The 23,649-nt window shown below is 43.7% G+C and overlaps 1 long non-coding RNA gene across 1 annotated transcript in view; it reads left to right on the top strand.

Moving 5' to 3' along the window:
• Window positions 1–13,993, top strand: part of LOC146860336 (uncharacterized) — a 54,210-nt gene extending 40,217 nt beyond the window's left edge. The window contains exons 2-3 of the long non-coding RNA XR_014979139.1: window positions 6,166–6,254; window positions 13,462–13,993. This is a non-coding gene — a long non-coding RNA (uncharacterized LOC146860336). The remainder of the gene's footprint in view (window positions 1–6,165; window positions 6,255–13,461) is intronic.
• Window positions 13,994–23,649: the final 9,656 nt, after the last annotated feature.

Raw genomic sequence — 23,649 nt, 5'->3', positions numbered from 1 at the left:
AGAGTACAATTAAATAATTTAAATGGTGACATTGTTTTTACCTGATGGTTGCGTGAGCACCCGGGCTGCCTCTCCTGTCAAAACTGCGCCGTACCGAGCGCATGGAACGGGGAGCAGAGGCGGCTCTGTGGACTGATAGTGCATTTGACCCGCGCGGCAAAGGGAACGCTCTCCCTCTCCTTCCTCCACGTACCGTACTGCGTCACTGACATGCGCAGTCCTCTTCAAAAACTGAATTTTACCGCATCTGGCCGACATCGCGCGACACACCAGCACATGGCAGGCGACACAGTATTGTGTCGCGACACAGAGTTTGGAAAGCCCTGCCCTAGAGAATTCCAATAGAAGCCCATGTTCTGGTGTGAACCTGGGCTTCTATTGGAATTCTCAAGGGCATATTATCAAGCCCAAGCAGTTCTTGATAATATGCCCCGTGGTAACTAGGGGAGGCATGCGCGGATGCCACGTAAGATGGCCTTCAGTCTGTGAAGATTCCGAGCAGCTCCAACAAATAGACAGGATTACAGCAGCTTTCATGGAGCTACACACTTATTTCTGTGGAATTTTGATGTTGGAAATCAGGAGCCACAGTTCTGGCTTGTTTTGGTGTTAGCTCCATGGTTTGTCTCTACTGAATAATGCCTCAGCGTCTTCACCACTGGAACGACCACCATTTTGATTTTACCTCATCATTATCCTGAGGTGTTTATAATGTAAGCAGGGGGTAATTTTTCTCACCATTTCTTGTGGAATAGGCAGCTTCTACTGCATTCATGGCAGTGCTATCCCCCTTCTGGTCACTCTACATATATATTCATTATATATGCTTCTTGTGCTTCTCCATCTAAGACAACTCTGCAGTTTTGATGCCTTACTTGTTATTTTACTGATTTTTCCATTATGACTATTCATTTATTTTAATTGCAAACTATCTAACACAGATCTTTTTATTTTTTGGGACTGGCTATCACAGGCCCAAGGGTTACTCACACTATCGCCACCCCACCCTGCGCCCCCGCTGCCCACCTCCCCCGAGGCATCCCCCACTACGGCGCCTCCACAAAGCATGCTCTCCAACTTTCCAAAGAAAGTACTAACCCTCTTCCTAACCGGACCCATCCACCACAACCCTGTGGACAAGCTCTGCCGACAGTGACCTTTAACCACACTAGCGCTCGCACAGATCTCAGAAAGCTGAACTCACACATTGAGCCAACTCACCCCCCTCGCTTGATCCCAAAAAGCGACACCATGTCTTACACAATGAAGGATAGGCAACATTCCATAAACACGAATTATAACACACAGGGCGAACCGCCCCAAGACGTCCTCACCCCCTCACACAACTCCATGAGACAGCGGCTCACGTCACTAGAAAGCCAGATAGACTCGATCTACCGGGGCTTGTCCGAAATCATCACCAACCTAGACAAGGAACGCAGGTCCATCCAATCCCCCCCCTGGGTACCCTCTACATTCAACACCAACCACCACAAGTGCCCTACCTGGCCCTCAGCAACCACCGGGTCACGATTGCAGAGGCTACCAAGACCGGTCGCGGAAACCTGGTCACAAAATTCCCTGAGAAACTCAGCCCTCCCCACTAGGGCTCAGAGACGCTCAAATACCAATATCGTGCCTCTGACTTCAAGACCCACTAGGACAGAAGCTGCAATGACGGACAAAGAAGCAGCTGATCTAGCCTCCTCATATGACACACCTCAAACCAACTCCCCAAAATCCAAAATCCTAATGATCACGGGTTTCCGAAAAGACCTTCCGTGCAAAAAAAAACCCTAGACTGCCCTGCCTCTCCACCCTACCTAGGGCCCCCAAAGCAATGATCCCTAGCCACGAAGAGCCTTCCACCAACTGCTTGCTCATTAATTGCAGGTCGGCGTCCATGCATGCTACGGAACTAGCAGAAGCCATCCTCTCAGGACATCGACATCGCATTCATCACGGAGACCTGGCTCAACGAGCTCTCCTCACCATGCTTAGACATGCTTGTGCCACCAGGCTTTTCCATTATTAACAAAGACAGAAAAGACCAACGAGGGGGAGGAGTAGCTATCATTCATAAAGACAACATGGTCATCTTGGAAATAGAATCCTGCAAATACAACACATTCGAATGTCTCTCAACCAACATAAAGACCAAAGATAATGGAACTCTGCTCTGCTACCTTCTTTACCATCCACCAGGCAACACCTCCGTATTCGGTGAGGATTTATCTGACCTGATAGCTCAATGTGCACTAGGAGATGCCAACTACCTAATCCTTGGTGACCTTAACCTGCGGTGGAATGAAACTACCAACCCGCTAATTCAAACGCTTTCCAATCTCCTCCATGACAACAATTTAACCCAATACTGCGCGGAGGAGACACACTTCAAAGGAGCCATCCTGGATGCCATCATCGCTCAACGAAACGCAATTACAATCAACCACATACTCCCCGTGGACTGGTCGGACCACCACATGATCTTATTCCACATCAACCAACAAATTGTTTCCCAACCGCCTATGCAAGACCCTCCCAAATGGATCAGAAACTTCTCTCAGATTCCCATGGAAATCCTTGAAGACAGGATAAACTCGCATCTTCCCCAAACCAACGACCTCCTCTCCACAGCTGAACTCACCGATCGTTACAACGCAAAGCTAGTGACCATGCTTGATCAGCTTGCTCCCCTAAAACTGAAAAAAAGCAGAGCAATTCCATCCAGGTCATGGTTCAACTCTGACCTGAATTCTGAAAGGAGAAAACTAAGAGCCAAAGAAAGAAGCTGGAGGAATAACCCTACCTCCATCCTCCGCGAACAACTCAAAACAGCCCGTAGGAAGTACAACAACCACATAAAAAACAAGAAATCCAGCTTTTTCCGCTCCGCGCTGGACAGCGCAAAAAATAGACCTAAAGAGCTCTATAGCATCATCTGGAAACAAACCTCCAAACCCGTGAACTCCTCTATACAGGCGTCCAAAGAACTCTGCGACAACTTCGCCAACTTTTTCAAGGATAAAATCAATAAGATCGAACTTACACTCGACACCATCAATACACACCCTACAAGAAGCATCACGTCCGGGTCGCTCGACATCTCTCCCGGTACCCCCTCCAGTTCCTGGCTCAGCTTCCGCCCCATACAAGAATCCGAGATTGTCACGCTGATCTCCACCTCCAAACCATCAGCTCATATCCTAGATCCCATTCCTCCCCTATTGACCAAAAAACTGAAGCAGACCCTAGCCCCGCTTTGGTGCACAATCATAAATAGTTCCTTAAAAAATGGAGTCGTTCCAGACTGCCTTAAAATGGGACAAGTCACACCTTTGCTGAAAAAACCCGGCCTTGACACTACGGAACTGAATAACTTTAGACCTGTTTCGAATCTCCCCCTTCTGTCCAAAACCCTCGAAAGATGCGTTCTCCAACAACTAACCCAACACCTGAACAACATCAACCTACTGGACTCCCACCAATCTGGCTTCAGAAAAGGCTGTAGCACAGAAACCGCGATCCTCAACATCATTGACGATATCCACAGATCACTTGACTCTGACCAATGCTGCCTCCTCATACTCCTTGACCTCTCGGCAGCATTTGACACGGTAGATCACAATCTGCTCCTTAGGGCTCTCCAAGAAAGAGCCGGCCTTGGCGAAGTGGTCCTCCAATGGTTCTCCTCCTTCCTGCACAACCGTACGCAAAAAATAAAAAACAAAAACTTCGCTTCCGACCTCCACCAAGTCAACAAGGGTGTCCCTCAAGGCTCGGTGCTATCCCCACAACTCTTTAACATCTACATGGAGCCTCTCTCCAAACTACTCAAAAAAGCCAACGTCCGCTTCCATCTCTAAGCTGATGATACTCAGATATATTTGGAAACTACCTCCCTCAAAGACATTCAAAGACTCAATGACGTACTGAGCGATGTTCAACACTGGCTATATTGCAACCACCTTAAACTAAATCCGGACAAAACTGAGACACTCCTCATGTCGAATAAGGAAGAAAACCCCCAAATTGCCGAATGGCTAAAGGCTGTCGATGCGCTCAAAGAAATCTCACTCTAGCAGATTCTGTCAAATCACTAGGCATCACTCTAGACCCGAAACTGAACATGACCAGACATATCAAAAATTCGGCCAAGAGCGCTTTCCTAAACCTCAGACTACTGAACAAAATAAAACCCCTCATCCCTCCCACTGATCTCAAACAGGCCACCCAAACTCTGGTACTGTCAAGACTGGACTATGGGAACGCAGTCCTATCTGGAATTCCAAAATCGCACCTGGCTCCCCTCAAAACGACGCTGCATACGGCAGCCAGAATGATCACCGGTATCAAGAAATTTGACCACATTTCTCCTGCACTCAGGGAACTTAAGTGGCTTCCGGTCGAAATACGGATTAGCTTCAGAACAGCCTGCCTCACTCATAAAGCACTACATACCGGCAAACCCGAATATCTGGCAAAAAAACTCAAAAAAGCCGGTCAGGCTAGGAATCTCAGAAGCTCAAACTCCCTTCTACTCATCCCACCAAAAACTCGAAAACAAAAAACTGCAGATCGGTCCTTCGCCGGTAGCGCTCCAAAAATCTGGAACTCTATTCCCCCCCACATCAGAACGATTCCCTCCTTTGCAAAATTCAAAAGCCAACTCAAAATCTTGTTCCTCAACCGCTCCCTAGGGAGTGGATAGGATCAATCGGAGCAGCCAGCTGAGACTGCGCTCTGCTCCAACGCCAAGGCTCCGAAGGACTACAAAAACTTAGTCTGTCTTGCACTGTTATTGTGTCACTCTACTGTTTTGTGTTGTTGAATCTATGCAATGTTTCCTGCTGTAAAGCGCTCCGATACCCTAGGGTCAGGCCAGCGCTATAAAAAACTTCTTAAATAAAATAAATAAATAAAATAAATAAACAATGTTCAATGTCGTCACTCCTTCTCCTCTAACAGTAGTTGATTCTTCCAGACAGTGTAGTGACATATAATTCAGGGCATTTCTCTACTCTTGAGGGAATTATGGGCCTACCATGGCATATAAAGTATCGCTATGTTGCCAGTTGCCTTTTCTTTATGCGTAAATTCTGTGGACTGAAGTTGTGTCCTGAGCTATCCGCTGTTACTACAAAACCTGTAATTAAAAGATCTCAACGTCAAAAAGAACTAGGTCCTGACTATCTCTCATCCATCATGGAAAGTGGCTGTGAACGTAGTGTGCCTTCTCTCTCTTCAGAGTCAGTTGCTATTCCTAAAAAAACCTTCTGGATCCATTATGAGACCAAAAAAAGATTTAGAGTCTCCCTCAAAGTGTCCTATATCTTTCACTTTGGAGGATATATTTGAGAAAATTAGAGCTCTAAAGCATGTTTTTGTCAAGACTAATGTTTCTCTTCAGCGTATTGAAGAGAAATGGTCCTCTCATGAATAACACATTTCTGCCATTGAACAATGGGTCAGTGATGTGGAAGATTCTATCCCTGACTTCTCTCACTTGGCAAAGGACATTTTGCAAAAGAAAAAACTCACAGAAGACGTAAAAAATAGGAATTGAAGGAACAACCTTCAGCTATATGGCATACCTGAGAATTCAGAAGGCTCTATTATGATCGCTTTCTTGCAAAAAGTAATTCCTTCCATCGTTCGCCTTCCAGACCGAGATTTAATCGGCATACAAAGAGCACACTGCATAGGCCGTAAAGCATCGTTGTCCCTTCATTCAGAGCCCAAGGGAATTAATATTCGCTTATTACAGTTCACAGATTTGGTGCAAGTACTGTCAGTTGCCGAACAAAAGGGTGCCCTGTTATGGTCTGGAAGCAGGGTCTACTTTCACAAGACACTTCTAAGGCCACTGCAGCAAAAGAGTTTTCTGGAAATGCGTCTTCAGTTGAAGACTGTAAACATTAGATATGGTTGAGTCCACCTGTGTTTCTTTAAAATTACTTATAAAGCCAAACCATATATTTTCGAGGACCCTAATTGTCAAAAAACTTCCTACATCAGCACAGTCAGGAGGATATGGAAATTGCAACTAATGCTAAATCTTAAACTGGTTTACTTAATCATTTTTCAGGTTGCTCGTTTTGTGTTTTTGTAATGACCCTTTTGTCTCTCATTTATTTGTACATTTTTCTTTTTAATATGTTTTAGTGATCGATGGACATTGAATTCTAACTTTTGCCCTTGTTACCCCTGCCTCATCTTGTCAATATCATCAAAAACATATTATGTCATTTGTGGTAAGTATATAGTCTTGTTTTTATATTTTATTATCTATCTCTACATGTGATGTAACTGCCTTGGGTTAGGCATGCTCATTCATTTTTGTTCTCATTATGTGTTTTAGTACATTGCCTATTATACTCTCTTGTCATTGCTGTGTTCCAGTTCTCACTCTTCGAAGCCAGGATAGGCACATCCCATTAGGTGTTCCGCTACCACACTTAACCTTTGGGATGTTATTTTTTTAAAGTTTTCTTTCATTAGCAATGGATTTTTTCCTGTATTGTCTTCTCTCATTCATATGTTCTGTTTATGCTCTTCTCTTTGCTATCTATTCTTCTCTACACTTTTTACTTTCTTTTTCTTACTTGCTTTGTCTTTTTTTGTCTTCCTATTCTATTGCCCGTTGTTTATTCCTTCATACATGATGCTGTGTTTTTGCTATGTCTTTTTCGAATATGGCTTTTAGATTTGTAACATGGAATGTAAAGGATTTCAAAAACCCTGTCAAACCTCAATGTGTATTGTCACACTTGTCTGAACTGTAATGTCAAGTGAGTTTATTACAAGAAACTCATCTAACTACCAAGGAAATCACAATGTTGAAAATATTTTGGTGGGTGATATGTTATTTTTCACATCTGTTCTTCTAAACAAATGGAGTGGTTATTCTGTGTCATAAACATTTAAAAACTACACTTATTTCCCAAGAATGGGATACTGAAGACCAATGGGTTGTAGTTACACTTAAGATAGATGATACCACTTTCACAATACTAAATGAATACTGTCCTACACACCCAGACTCTGACTTTTGGAAACAGATCTCTCAATAAAACACTGAAAAATGTCATATAGGGTGGATACTGCAATCAGGTTTTAGACCCATTTCTAAAGCGATTATCATCTACCAAGTTTTTTCCCCATAAAGCACATAAAACCTGTCAGCGTACTATATCCCATCATCACTTGTCTGATGCATGGAGCATTTTTAATCCAGTGCTTAGAGAATATTCCTTTTATCCCACAGCTCATGGTTCGCAAACCAGAATTTATCCCCTTTTTTAAGTAAACATCTGCTTCCTCACCTCACTAATTCTGAGATTGGATCAATTCTAATTTCAGATCATGCCCACATATTGACTGACACTGAAATTCTAGGGAGTCATAACAAAAAACAACTACTTCCACAACAGACTTTTTTCACTTCAGCTCGTCTGTTTAAACTTAAACTTCTCAAACATGGCACTTGGCATCGTAACTTACTTTCAGGGTCCTATGTGTTGGCAGAAACATTTCTTTTGGGTCCCCAAGCTGGTGGTCCCAGGAACTTGGCACTTATCCCAGTTCAGCCATAAAAGTAAAAAACCCAGGGTACTGTTTGACAGTAAACTGTCCTTCAAAGGTCAAATTAACTCTATCACATCCTCTTCCTCCTTCTTGCTTAAGGTACTGTCATGTCTTTTAGGCTATTCCTGTCATGTATGCCCCCTTTTTACAAACATTGCACCATCCACACGACAATAAGGGTTCTGAACAGGTGACCTTTTACATAGTAGCTTGCTCCTATCTCTTCGACACCAGGCTCTTAGTAGTTTAACATAATCCCTGTACCTGACGTACATAAACATGCCCTCAGGCAATGCATAATTATACTGTAAGGGTCACCACTTCTTTTCATCCTTGGCCAACAGCCCACTGTGCATGATCGCATTGTTTTAGAAAACATTTAGGATTGTTTCAAAAACATTTATGAATGTTTTCTAAACATATCGATTCTAGAAGAAACCCTGGAGTGACCACTCTAGTATATAAGACCCTTATTCCCCCCTGCAAAGTAGAGGAGAATTATTTCCATACTGACACGGGGTCCTGCATGCTGAATCTTTGACACGCAGCGGTCTGACATCCCTTGCGGGGTGTCACCCTCGGAGCAGAGACAGGGTCCTTTATTCTCTACCATCAGGTGAGCGGGGTGGAGCTTCCCTATGGGATTCCTGGCTACATACACATATGGAGCAAAAAAAGGGTATGGAGTTCCTCAGAATTGGAGTAAGTGAACGTAAAGATACAGGTGGGAGTGGCATCAGATGTTGCTCATTCCACCCGGAGAGAAAACAGGGGGGAAGGGAGGGATCTCCCTTGTCGGAACTAGGGCTCTCACACACCTAGCAAGCTAGGTGTCATGCTTCATCATATGAGCCTGCCCCTAGTCAGGTCGGCGCTGCAATACCTGATGGGCACCCAGTACGGGGCTCTTTGGCGGGGATCTTCTGTTCCTGCCGTAGGGTGAGGTGGGGGTAAGAGGCCTAGAGTGTGTAGATGTGAAATGGGTGGATTAAAATAGGTCAGTTAGACCTTAAAATAATTATATTTGGGAAGGTAAACTGCCTAGTTAAAACAAAAAGAGAGGCAGTGAACTAGATGTAAGGTTTCTAGCTATGTGTGCTCTACTCTTAGGTGGTCAACATGTTTCGTACTCTCAGCATCCGAAGGATCAGGGCACTTCGTCAGGACCAAAGAAACTATCTACACAACATGACAAGTGAGACTCTACATACCATGTGTTCAGGTAGGTACCCAGCAGGTGGGGACAAAGTACAAATATGTATTACAACAGAACATATTCTCAAGTTACGTCTAATACTCAGATGAGGTGTACTGGTCAGACTAGTGCTCGTACACCCATGCTCTACACCGTGCTGTGGTGTAGTGATTTGGATAAAATATCATGCACAAACACGTGTGATGTGGTTGCCAATAGTGCAGATACACGATGGTGAGCATGATAACCTCAAACATTAAGTAGATAACAATGAGGGTGAAGCTAGTTATAACACAATAGATTCGTTAAAAATTATAAAAATAAAAATAACAGAGAAACGGGAGCAGGGCTCACCAAGGTGGCTGTCAAATGCAGCCTGCAACGGAGTCCGGCGGTCTAACGGACACCAACGGTGTGTCCTAATAATTGGGGAGAGAATAGATCCATGGGTGAGTGCAGGTCACCTGAACGAGTGGGACGTGCTAGGGAACTAAGCGGCAAAAACAACCAGGGGGTAGTTAACAATATAGGAGTCACCGTGGTAGCACCCAACGCTCACAAAGCCAAGGTAAACAACTGTCGAATCGTACATCATAGGCTGTGGGTGTCCCGGGGTCACAGGCGCCCACCGTGGTTTCCGTGTCAGAAGACCCAACAACGGGAACGGACCACAGTGGTGCTAGCTCCCCATGGCTGTGAGCGGCCAAATGTTGAGAGCATCGGTTGGAGACCCCAGCGGAAGTAAGGGGATGAAAGCGCCTCCTCAAGTAGCGCTCCGGCCACAGTCACTTACCATCATGGATGTTAGGGCGGTGAGGTAACCTGGAATCAGACGGAGTCACATATGCACATATACATGCTACACCTACATATCCAGGCTTGGTACATTTAGGCAAATTACATAGTGTGCCTATTATAGGAGTATGCAAATGTTACTGTTTCATTTGAACTGTACATGCCCATCTTCTTAGCACTATGGTAGAAATGTATCTACTGTTTACCATATTAGTACTTGCGATTTTTTTCTTATGCTTCTGTCTCCTGATCGTTGCAGCAAAGAAGTTTGACACAAGACTGACGCTGAACCAATAAATTCTTATTAAAACATCCTAACCGCCTGAACGAAAAGGACTGTACTGTTTTCCACAATCCCTGTGGAATCAGGGTTGTCATGTTCAGTGGTTGCCAGAAACTACCTACACCACTGTAAGATACAGGGGGCGGTAGTGACACTGTAGAGCTAGCTGGTCTAGCAGCTGACGTATCCTGTGGGGGTGTCTGCAATCAGTTTGGACACCAAGCCTTCATTTTAGGTCATCCAAAAAGTGCTGATCCTGGGGATTCCTAGGAACTACACAACAGTACTGAGGAAAGTCCTTCCTTTTATCCCACAGGAACTGCAGAAAGCTGTGGTTTCTGTTTTGATTACTTCTCAAATGGACTATTGGAATGCGCTTTTCATAAATATACAGAAAAGGTTGAGAGGGGGTTCATTTCCTGTGGCCCAAAATGGTTGAGGAATAGAAATGCTAAAATTAGCATTATTGATCTGAGATGGACTTGTGCCCTCAGTAGACATGGTGACTTATCAATACAGGATAGTTTGATTGGTGATAAGATGACCAGTATATAAAAAGATCCCGATCCCCTTGTTCAAGTATCCAATGTGGTATTATAAATACCTTGTTTATGATGCAAATGTTGATACTCCTGCTTGCCGGCTGTGCGTGGTTAGATAAAAATAAATTGCATACATACGCGATCAGTAGATCAGTCCGATCAGTCCGATCCGATGCTTGGTAACTTAGCAACGAATATACATTCCTCAAAATGGCCGACAAGGGAGGTCACGCAGCTTGACACACGTGATGACGTTGCTCCGCTATGCGGAAGGACGACACAGGAACTCGTCGGCTCCGAAGCTTCAGTAGGGAACATTACCAGCGCCACCGAGCGTGGCACACGTGATGACGTTGCTCTGCTATGCAGAAGGACGTCACAGGAACTCGCCGGCTCCGAAGCTTCAGCAAGGAACGTTACCAGCACCTCCGAAGATCCGAGATTGCGATGGGGTTCCAAGCCCACTTCAAACGATGCAATCTCTCAACGGCAGGTAACCATTGAGATCTCGTTCCACTATAATTGTATTGGAAGCACTCCACTTTAAATGATGCAATCTCTGACGGCCGGCAAATACAGAGATCCCCTGGAATTGATCCACTTCCAGCGAAGAATAGCTCCGCACACTTAAAATACAGGTTCACAGAAGATAAAATATCACAGACAGCGATAGTTCCGATTTAAAAAAAAAAAAAAAGAAAATCCAAATCCAAATCCAAAGGTTCAACGTGGGTTCGATGCTCCTCAGCTCCTCAGTCACCAGTTGAAGTAAGGAGATGAGACGATTCAATAGTAGATTCCTTTAATAACTGAGGAGCATCAGTAAGGTACATCTTCCATCTCCTCTCCAGCAATGATTCTGGTCAACCACACAGTGGAACCAGAATCCCAACCAAATCCAAACATTCTATGCCACACGAGGATGCAAGGCAAACTGGTTACCTAGCAACACAGCAAGGTTCTTAAGCAAACTACAGATTCTTCAGAATGAGCCCGCCCACCTGCTTTTGAGAATTCTCAAACACAAGTCAGCCTTGCAGGCCGCAACTCAGCTCCATTGGCTTCCTGTCAAGAAGCGTATAGCCTTTAAGGCCATATGCATATCTGTGAAAGCCTTGCACAACTCTGGACCTGAATATCTGCTACAGTACTTTCAACGTTATATCCCATCTCTACCTCTTCGTTGTTGCTCAAGCTTTAATCTAGTTACCCCCAAATTTAAAATATCCATCTGGGGTTGCAGCTTTTTGTCCTGCAGATCCAAGTTATGGAACTCCATGCCTCACAATCTCGAATTGAAGTCTAATTTACTGGCATAAAGAAAAGCCCTAAAGACTTGGCTTTTCAATCAGTAAAACCTTGCATCTGGTTCACTCTCCATTTTGCTCGGTTGTGTGCCTTTCTTGAGTTAGTGCCTAGACACTTATGGGTAGTAGTGCGCTTTATAAATTTTATTTTCATTTCATATGTTTTTTCTCTGCCCGACGGTTTATACTTTTAGGGTTCAAGTCTTGCTGTTACTAATGTGTTGGTCTCCTTCTCTTTGACAAAATATTCCTTGGTGGCTTACATAACATGTGGTCAGATAATAGAATAATTGGTAAATTAATAGACATTTTAGTAGCAATTGGTTTACAGATAATCACATCTAATTGGAAATCGAGAGACTATCTCAACGTTCAACAATGGTGAAATTTAGTATGTTACAATCATAGGCTCGATAGATATAAACTACAATCTGTCCAACTGTCAGTTAAAAAAGACATTTTATGGTCACCCCTTACTTTATATCTTTCAAATGTCACTGTTCCACCTGCTCATGATTTTCTCAGCCAGTTTTCTGCTGCTGTATTACAAAAATGTCTATGTTCTTCTTTTTATTAATAACATTTGCATATTGTTTTATTGGATTGTATACATGCTGTTATTTGAAGGCTACTCTACTGCTCTTCCTTCCTTCTCTTCTTCTCTCTCTCTCTCTCTTTCCTTTTTCTCTTCTGTGTACATGCCATCTTCTAATTACCTTCTTAATCCTGGTTCTTAGTCATTCGTAAACAAGTATATTGACATGGCTGATTCATATGTTCACTTTATGCTAAGCAGATTATCCAGATTGAGGAAAGATCTGCATGTTCAATTTTATTTTCAAATAAACAATGTGGATCTCTGGGCCTGGCACATGAGAATGATACATTTTAAGGGGTTGTGATGGAAGGGGACCAGCTGGCTTCTCATGCCTGTATATCCCAATCGGAGAAAACCCATGTCTGTGCATCCGCGAGACCATGAGAACTTGCGAAAATGGTGGCCATCTTGGGTGCGGTTTTCTATTTAAACCACACCCTATCAATGAATTACCACTTGTTATTGAGTTATTCACCACAGTAGACGCATCCTGGGATCCACGTCACACATGAGCGAGCTACAAAGATATACTTACCATAAAGTTAGTCAGGATACAGGGCTGCAGAGCCATTTCTTCTGAGCACACCCACAGTGAAAGGAAAAGAAAACAACAGGAGAAGTGTAATCCTGATCCCATCTGAGATATTGTAGGAGTGCACCATATTCATGCATATTCAGCACTCGAAAATATTCTTGGTAATTTACATCACTAAAGGAAGTGGAGTAGTGCATATTTAAAGTATTCCACATGAAATATTCATGTATAGAACGTGTTTAATAAAGGTTTATTAGACATTTACATATTAACGTGACAGGATAAATTAACATAAATGTGTCTCATTGTGAGGTTATGCGATTAGAATGTGTTACAAAGTAATGTTTAAACCTTTATACGTATAACCGGAATTAATTTCATGCAGGTGCATTTAAAATGACGTCTTTATAATTCTTTACAATTTATACATGTATTAAGAAGTTGAATTCATTGTGTGTAGAAATGTGCATGCATTCTGTAACCCTGTGCACTATTAAAGTTGACCAGTGTAGGCCTCGAGAAGCCAGTTCAGTTCATGCTCTTGTTTAGGGTTTAACATGCAATTCGTATTTAACCTTCAATGTAGATTGTGTGCACTTGTATTTTGTTTCCACTGCAGGTATGGAGAGAGAAAACCTCATTAGTTAGCATAGAAGGGTTCTGTTTTCCTTAGATAGCAAGGTCTGAGAAGACAAAGTTGGCAAGGAGAAGTGCAGTAACGAGCAAAGAGGCGAGTTCTCACGGGAGAGGAGAGGAATGACCAAGGACGAGCAGAGCGGCAACTTGTCGATGTGGGAAAGGTGGTGAAAGCATCCAGTTGTACCAGAGCTGTGGAAATTCCCTGGCAAAGATAATGTGGGATTGTCTACTCTGACTGCCATTGATATATTTATGCTGAACAAAGTGAGGGACAGGAGAGTCATCGTAGGTTTCCACCTAGAGCAGACCTATGCTTCTGCTTTTGTGGTTTTATGCTACTTGACCCATTGTTGGAGTGCCTTCTACTAAAGACTCCAACAGCTGATACCTTTCTGATTTCATCCTTACTAAATGCCTCTTAGCTTAGGGTTACTCTATTAAGGTAGGTAGGGAAAGATAGCTTGCTCATGCTCATTTAGGAGAATCATCTCATGCCATTCAATACTCAATTATTTTTCCTGATCGTTTGCATTATCATTATAGAGTTAGTTGTCTGTTTTGTATTATATAGAGTAAATCTCTTCAGGAGATTTGGCCTTATCTTGATCCTTCTGTACTTTTACATGATCATGTTGAGATTGGTCTACACTGATTTTTTCCTAAATTAATAATTAAATCCTATTTAACTCAAATTAAGTTGTTAAGTGGATTATTGTGTGACTCTAGGAAGACGGCTCTGTATATACTATACAAAAGTAAGGTATAGTGTGCACAGAGTCCAGCGGATCCCCAGAGGCTTTACAGGAGCTAAAGTAGATAATACTAATGCCGTCTTTTGTGGTAGTGTGGGCGAGCAGTTAGGCTTATCAGAGGGTGTTAAGTCTTTGTTGTACACACTCAGGCAAGAAATGATTACACACGCTCAATGACTAAACCAATTGTTTATAAAACAAATATAGCTTTTTTGTATGTTAATTACTTAGAACCAAAGATACTTTGTTGCAGTAAAATATGTTTTGCAATATCATGATTTTTCAGTATAAAAAGTGGACACACTGCATTTTTCAAACAGTTCAATGTTAACCTACAGAAGGAAAACAATCATGCAATTTCACAGTTAAGTACATGACTTACAATTCCAGTCTTCGGGTTTTAGGATCAACACTGGGCAAGGGTCAGGTAATTCTATAGACTGCACCACCAGCGGCACTGGGGCGGTCGGGTGCAGAGGTCAGATTCGGTTACTGGGGCCTAATGTTAATCAATGGAGACTGGGGGCACTCCAAGAGGTGTCAGTTGAAGGTAGGTAAAATCGGAATTGGTGGTCAAGCTCTGGGGGTTTGTACCACCGCTGGGGGGGGGAGGCCACGAGACAGCACCTAACAAACACCCTCAGCAGCACAGAGGCCACCAGGTGTAGAGTGTAAACACAGCGTCAGGTGCCCAATACAACTCAATGGAGAATGACGGTTTCAAACAAAGGCTGCTGACTCGGACCAGGAAGCAGAATGAATGGAACCAGTGGACTTGAGGTTTGTTGGGATGCTGAGAAACTCAGGGACACCATTAGTTGACCTCCCCAAGGTCTTGGGGCTGCAGGTGCAGTAGTGTCTTTGGACGTCAGAAAAGTCTTACCGGAGCCATTCGTGGGTGAGGGACCCTTTGTGATGAGGCTACAAGCGTTGTCGTTGAGTCCAGAAGAGGTCACTCTGGGCTGGATTTAAGCTTAGGACCACTGGGGAACCTTCTTAGAACTGGTGGACCACTTCATCTTGGCCGGAGGCCTCGGGTGCAGAGGTGGGTCCGGAGGCCTGGTTGTGCGTGTCAGCAGGGCACTGGAGTTCTTGTTATTGGTTTCTTTGTGGACAAGGATGCTGTCCTCTGAAGTTCTTGGTCTTTGGGGAAGGCAGGTAGTCCTCCCATGGTTTTGGAAGTCACTGGGCCCTCAGGACGAGTCACTTTTTGGAGCAGGTTTCTCCGAGGGCTGTACACAGGCCGGTAGGGCTGGGCCAAAGTCAGTTGTTGTCTGGAGTCTTCACTGCTGGTACAGCTCTTTGGTCCTTCTACTTCTTTAGGTCACAAGGAATCTAAGGATTACGGTTCATGGGTGCCCCTAAATACTCAATTTAGGGAGGTTACAGGGACTGGAAGGTAGTAGCCAATGGGCTACTTACCTTTAGGGTAACTATGCCCATTGCCAGTCCACTTCCTTTGGGAAGGGGGCATACCCCTAATCCTATTGGCTGAAATCCTCCAAAGCAATATGGAGAATTTCCAAAGGAGGGGCTCATTTCAGCTCAGGACACCTTGGGGGTGGTCCTGGCTGAGAGGGGACACACCTCTCCTGCTTACTAATTTTCCTGTTGACCTTGCTGCAAAAAGTGTGGCTTGGTCAGTTGGGCAGTCATCTTCAGTAGCTGGAGAGGACCTGGCTAGCAAAACAAAGGGCAGGAAGCCTTTGAGGCTCACTGCCTTACAATGTTGTTCCTGCTTGGAGGTAGGTGTGAAATATCTCCACCCAGAGCGTGCTTTGTTTCTGACCCACAGGAGCACAAGGATCTCACCTCAGGGGGTCAGACACATGGCTGTATGTGGAAGCTTGGTGCAGACCAGTCAGCCATACACTAGTGGTTTGAAAGGTTTTCAGGGGGCACCTCAGATGTACCCTCTGAGTCCATTTGTTAATGAATCCAACACTGGCATCAGTGTCAATAATCTGAGATGTTTGGTATCAAACATCCTGGGATTCGGCCACATGGATCTGTGGACCTCATATTGGTAAGCTCCCAGCCCATGTGCTCAGTATGGCTTCACTATGCACTTATAATGTCTAAGAATGGAATTAGACTCTACAGGGGCATATCTGCTCATGCAGTTATGCCTTCACAAAAGGTATAGTGCACCCTGCCCTTAGGGCTGTAAGGAATGCTGCAGGGGTGTCTTACCTATGCCTCTTGCAGTGCAGACAGACCTGGCACACAGGTATGTGTGTTAGCTTGACTCTTCACTTTTAGCTGCACCAAAATACGCAGGCTGCAGTGGCAATGTGAATGTGTTTGGTGAAGGGTCTCTTAGGGTGACAAAATACATGCTGCAGCCCTTAGAGACCCTCTCTGGTCGCAATGCCCTTGGTGCCACTTGTACCTCTTACAAGGGGCTTATATGTGGGCCAGAGGAGTGCCAATTGTGGAAACAAAGGTACTGAGAACCTGGTTAGCAGGGACACAGTGCACATTCAGTCAAAGATGAATCAGAATTAGGCAAACGTAGGGGGTACTGCAGCAAAAAAACACTTTCCTAGTTATCACATTGGTTGCACTGTATGAGGATTTTGACAAGTGATAGTTTCTCTCCCTTTACCTATCATGTTGCTAGAAAGGATGCCTCTCTGGAGATAAATGTTTGAGTGGGCCCCAGCTCCTACAGCTGGTTGCATTATTAGATGGTTAGCTCTTGAAATGAAGGGAGTTAGAACCTAACTTAGAATAATCTGGATCCCAACCTAAGTGGGCCTAGTTCAGAATCCAGGACCAAGACATGGAGAATAGACGGAGTTCCAGTGGCATGTGTTGAAACAGCGACAGCTGTGGAGTGAGTATCAGTAGAGATGTGTGTGTGTGAAAATTATGCTTAGCTTGCGGTACATTATTGATTGTGTCATGTCTAGTGGAGAAATTGTGAGAGTCATGTGAATGTTGTATTAAGTTGTCAAAGTTGAAGTTATCGGGTCCAATGTGACCTAAGATCCCAGGATATATAATAAACGTACAGAAGACACCATGTTGTAATTGTCTGCTACGGTTTTATGGGGTTTGTCGTGAGACATCGTCAATGGCCCAATTGAGATAGGGAACTTTTGTATGCAAGATAGATCTGTAATGTCTGCGGTCAACCTTTTTGACAAGAAGGGAAACTATACTGATTTAGGTGATTTCCCACTGTTCGAGGTTTCATTTGTGAATATTTGTACTTTGGGTGAGTGATTCTATCAATTCTTTTAGCAGAGCAGACAATTATTGATGTTTTACTATAAACAGAAGTGAGAGAGAGTGTAGGGAAGATTGTGAAGGAGGGTGAACTGCTGCGAGTAAGAGTGACGTCAAAGTGTGCCGCGATGGGATAGGTCAGTTGGTGTAACTCCGTGCTGGGATTAGTTGAAATTGTCTCTTGGATGCTGAGCTGTTATTGGTGATCGTATTGTCGCTGAACATGACAATTGTTTAATTTGGATTTGAGTTGAAACTGTTGAAATAAAAGATTGAAAAATGGGATGTTTTAAAGCAATAAGACATATGATATGAGGGAATGTAGGTGTGCCTACTAGAATTGGCAAGGAAGTGCCACCGGAGGATACGCCAGCTCATTATATGGCAACGAAAGTAGGACTCCATACTATTATTTGGCTTAAGAATTGGTAAAAGATCACTGAGAAAGAAGGTGTGTTGATGTTTTTACACTCCGGTACTTTCAATTTGAGAATAATTGATCATTTGAGAAAGATATTATTTGTAATGAAACCTTTACCCAAACCTACACAGTTTGAAGTGCTTAATGCATGCTAACGTGCAGTGCATGTAAAACAAAGAGACAAGTATCAAGGGAGAACAAAGAAAGTGATACGTGCATTCACTGATGCGTTCATTCGCTGATGATTGCATTTGCTGATACATGCATTTGCAGATGCGAGATGGGATATACAACAGAAGAGGTGGAGAGTAGATATGATTAAGGGAGCAAGATCATACCCATCTATAACAAGCGAGGGAAATGATACTGAGAGAAGGAGAATGGAAAAGAAAAAGGAGGGAGAGTGAACTGCAGACAGTTACAGTGATGCAAGTGAGAGCCTTTTGGATGGACTGTTAGCTGAACGTCCACCCCTATATAATCAGACGCAAATGGAAAGTGGGGGAAATTCGAGTCTTACTGGTAATTCTAGAAGTGCTTCAGCACCGGTTACGTCTACTCCTGGTGTTGTAGGGGTTATATCAACTGGCACGACACAAACCACAGTTGGAGGAAATATAGGAGCGTGTCCCCGATTCTTCAGGAAATTGTAGCACTAATTTGGCTTTGAAAATTCTGGATGCTCTTACAGTACTGGTTACTATTGGACCTATAGTCCCTCTGTACGATCCTAGTCCTGGAGGGAATGAGAGTCAGAGAGTGCCTGCTTTGACAGAACCAAAGGTACCAGAAGGAGGAGCAGATAACTAGAGAATACACTTTGTCTTTTTGGTTCCAATGAATGCGAGCTCACCGTGTGCAGCAAGTGCAGATCCTTCTGTACTACAGAATGGATTCAGACCCATATGGTCTTTTCCTAGACTGGCAGGTATGGATTCCTCTGTATGGGAAACTCTCGCAAACGTGCGAAATAGTACGCGCCAAGGCAACATTACACAAAAAAAACTTCTGAGAGTCAACATCTATTTGATGTCCAGGATTTAGAGCAATGGTTGAAGGAGCATACTAATAATGATTCAAATGAAATTCGGAGTGCAGAGGTGAGTCAGGAGACAATAAAATCGGCTGTGAAAGCAGATTTAATAGATCTGGTTAAACTGAAAACTGAATTGGATGAAATGCTAAGTGAGAGCTTGGAGCTTAATCGAATAAATACCTACCAACAGAATAAATTGCTATTCATGAGTAAAGATGTCCCTAGGAGAGCCAGACACGCTCATGAGAAACTATCTGAATTGGCTCAGAGATATGATAATGATATAAGACAAACAAAGTCTTTACAGAAAAATCATACACTTGCATTCAGCGATCAGGACAGAGAACCTAAGATTACCAGGATTGAAGACCCAAAGTCAAGAGTTAATTCTAAACATACGCATTTGGAGCACTTTAGACAAATGGGAAGAAAGATGGGTGAAAAGAATGAGTTCTAAAAGAACAATGGGAGAACCTCCTCCTGTGGGGGAAACGGAAATGGGAGTCAAGGCTTTTCCTTTGCGGCAAGTACCAAGTGGACGTTATGTGCATGTACCTTGGAGTAGAGGTGATCTTGAGGGTTTTACTACTGATTTCCTGAGGCTTAGAGAGAAGCCTGTAGAGTTGTACAAACAGGTTGATCGATTAGTAAAAATTTCAGAGGGTTGTGGATCTATCTGAATACGTTGTTCGATATTGTGGTCCCTAGTGCTCTATGGTCAACATGTAAGATAGCTATAGCAGGGCCCAAAGGAGAGCCTGAGCGAGATCCAGTGACACATGGTCCGTCACCTGTAGTAATGAAGAAATACTAGCAAGTGATTACTTGGTTGAAAGCAAAAGTGGCACCACAGGATATTGTTTGGACAAAGATAAACAGGACGACCATAGAATCTAAAGAGATGATGCGTTCTATGAAAGGTTGTTGCAGGCTTTCACACAGTATAGTGGGATGGACACTCTAGAACCCAAGGATATGGGACAGTTTGAGTCCTGATTTGTGACTGGATTGAGACCTTAAATAAGTATGATGATCCAGCAACATTTGATCTGTTGGCAGAATAAGTCTATCGACGAAATTCTGCGCTAAGCAAAGAACTGCTCGGACGAAATTGAATGGAGCACAAAAAGCTGCAGGAGAAATTGATGGCAGCACAGATGAAAGCTGCTCTAAGGGGTCAGGGACAGCCTTATGTAGAGAGTACTACCCCTGTGCAAGGAGTCTACCAGTCTGGGACTTCGATGCAACAAGGTGGAGGATTTCAGGGACAAGGAAGGGGAAGAGGTATTCCTATAGATCGCAAGACTGGAGTCGATGTTGCCACGTTAAAGTCAAACCCATGTCACTATTGCAACATGTTGGGCCATTAGAAGCATGAATGTCACTTTAATACTTCAAATCAAGAGCAGAATGGAGGGTTAGGTCAACCCCAGTGTAATGTCAAGCAGCCTCAGAGTATGCCCAGATCGAGATTCTAAAATTCCGCTGGTTTATTAGGACCTATGATGCAAGTGCCACAACCCTGATGCCACAGCAAGCTGTAAATAGTGCTCATTTCAATCAGAGAGCAGACATGAATGGCAATTGCAGAATGTCCCATCATAATGGCTCATACCAACAGTTTCCCGTATTTGATGCCTCCAATGAGTATGGCTCAGATCAAATCTTATGACGGTGCCGGAGGGGGAGGGAGACTGTACGCTTGGCGCAGTCTTAGAGGTAAACCAGAGTGGACCATACTTTGATGCTGATGTAGAGGACCACAATGTCACTTTCCTGATTGACACTGGTGCTACCCGCTCTACTGTGAGAACAGTGGAGGTTCCAAACCTACCTCTCTCGGGAAAAACAATCCATGTTGTAGGAGTCGCGAATAAACAACTGTCAAATCCTCTTACAGATGGAGTGCCTGTAAAGATAAGGACATTTGAGGATAATCATCAATTTGTGGTGTGTGATTGTAGTCCTGTGTGCTTATTAGGACGTGACTTGCTGTGCAAGATGAATTGCGCCATCTATTGCACACCGAAGGGCATTGACCTTCAAACAAATGATGAGGACATTGCCTTTAAGCTAGCAAGTCAGAACATGTGCATTTCACGGTCCCCCATGTTGACAGTGGAATACTTGCCGTTAGATCTCAGAGATACAGGAAGAGACCTAGTTTGGGATTTTTCTGGAAAGGACATCGGACTCATATGAGGAGTTGAGCTGGTTCGTATTCAGGTTAACCCAAATGCTGAATACCCGGGAACACCACAGTATAACCTGACACCCGAGACAGTTGCTGGAAATACACCCTTGATTGAGACCATGAATGAACAAGGCATTTTGAAGGCGATCCTGGGGAGTCCCTGTAACTGACCCATTATGGGCTTGCAGAAACCGAGCAGAAAGTACCACATTGTGCAGGATTTTCCCAAAATAAATAACATAGCGGTTCCTTGTCCCATGGCACCGAATCCATCATTGATATTGTTTCAGATTGCATGTGAGGCTGAATGGTTCAAAGTCATTGATCTTTGTCTGCCCTTTCTTTTCCATTCCCCTCTATGAAGAATTCCAATTCTTGTTCGCTTTCTGGCCGGGGAATCGTGTTTTAACATTGTGCTGTGTCCCACAAGGGTATACGGAGAGTCCTTCCATTTTTAACCAGATCTTGAAAAAGAATCTGGAGTCCCTGGTCATGCCCTGTAATTCTGTCCTAATCCAGTATATCGACGACTTGTTGGTTGCATCGAATACTCGAGAGGGCTGTAAAATGGATACAATTGCCCTGTTGAACCATTTGGCTGAGAATGGACATAAAGTGTCCACAAGCAAGTTGCAGTACTGTATGACAAATTCTCTACTTAGGACATCACATTGTGAAGGGTGCGAGAAAGGTGTCTGAAGAATGAATCTTGGCGATCATGCAAATGAATCTGCCTTGAACGCAGAAAGAAGTCAGAATGTTTCCAGAAATGGTGGGCTACTGTCACCAGTGGATACCCAACTTTTCCCTAATGGCCAAGCTTCTACAGAGGCTGACGCACAAAGATGTGTTCAATCCAGCGCCTTGGGGCAATGACTGCTTGAACGCCTTCCTGGAGCTGAGAGAAAGCCTTTGTCGCACTCTTGCATTTTCTCTCTTTTGTAGTGAACGAGAAGGTTGTGTGCTCTCAGTATTGACACAGAATCATGAAAGTGCCCGTAGACCAGTCACATATTTTCAAGCTACTCTGGATCCAGTAGCATCTGTGTTGCCCGGATGTCTCATATCTGTTGCTGCAATAGGTGTCAGCATAGAGAGATGCGTTGACCACTCTGTTGCGATATTGTTGATTCAAAATCATACTAAGCACCTGACCAATAGTAGGCTCACAAGGTATGTGCAGACAATTTTAGCAGCAGAAAATGTCACCCGGAAAAGATGTTCGGTCCTGAACCCTGCTGCACTGTTACCTTTGCCTGATTGTGATGTGGATGAGATTGAAGTAGAGCATGACTGCCTTGATGTAACTGAACTATGCATCAAGCCCCTTCCCGACATTTCTGACGAGCCTTTTACTGAATCTGATTACACACTGTTTGTGGATGGCTCTTGTCTCAGGGACAATGAGCGAAACCTTAGGGCTGCTTATACTGTTTGTACTGTTACGGGAGTGGTGGAAGCTGCCTGGCTTCAAGGAGTATTATCCACAAAGGTGGCAGAGCTGATTGCTATTACCAGAACATGCTGTGTTTCAGACCAGCTAAAAATGACAATATTCATCGAAGGCCAGTACGGGTTCGGTGTAGTTCACGAATTCGAACAGTTATGGTCTCGGAGGGTATTCGTGACCTTGTCAGGGTCCCCGGTCCACAATGGAGAAAATTGTTAGACGCTCTACAGAAGCCAGCACAAATATCTGTCCTCAAGTGCTCTGCCCATTGTAAAGGAACTGATTTTGTGATAATTGGTAATCGTTATGCCGACGAAGTTGCACATTACTGTGCACTATAAGTTTGCACTTTCAATGGTGAAAACACAAATGAGGAAACAGATTAAACTAATTTCAGCCTTTTGATGACAATCACTGACACATGGGAGGAGGTGAAGAGGATGTAAGAGGAACTTACTGAGGAGAAACAGCAAGGCTGGATCAGAGCAGGATGAGAGAAACAAGATGATGTCATTTGTGTTTCAGGAGATGGAAGACCAGTACTGCCTAATAGTTTGTTGCCCCTGATGATGAGGTACTATCATGGGTCGATGCATGCAGGAAGAGATGCCATGGTGAGGTTGTTTAGGCAGACTTGGTTTAACCCGGAGTTTTGAGCGATGGCTGAGGCATTGTGTTATTGATGTGTGATTTGTTAGCAAATGAATGTGGTAAAGCAAACTGCTGTTACACTGACTCACATATGGAGATCTGGAGGTCCTTTTAACAGAATTGAATTGGATTTTGTTGAAATGCCAGTGTATAATGGATTGAGGTACATTTTAGTAATGGTGTGCATCTTTTCATGTTAGGTGGAAGCCTACTCGATTAGAAGATGTGATAGCCTCACTGTAGCTAAGCTGTTATTGCGAGACCTCATTCCAAGATTCAGTTTTCCAAACTCTTTGGAGTCAGACCAAGGAACTCATTTGAATAATGAGGTCCTGAGATTGCTATGTGTTGTGTTACAAGTGGAGCAGAGATTACAATGCAGTTTTCAGCCAGAAGCAGCATTTTTAAATTTAGACTTGTTGAAGTGTGT

The sequence above is a fragment of the Triturus cristatus genome, chromosome 3_1 (assembly GCF_964204655.1).
Source record: "Triturus cristatus chromosome 3_1, aTriCri1.1, whole genome shotgun sequence".
In the NCBI taxonomy this organism is placed as follows: Eukaryota; Metazoa; Chordata; class Amphibia; order Caudata; family Salamandridae; genus Triturus; species Triturus cristatus.
Note: the sequence above shows the minus strand (reverse complement) of the source record. Positions and strands in the feature narration are given on the sequence as shown.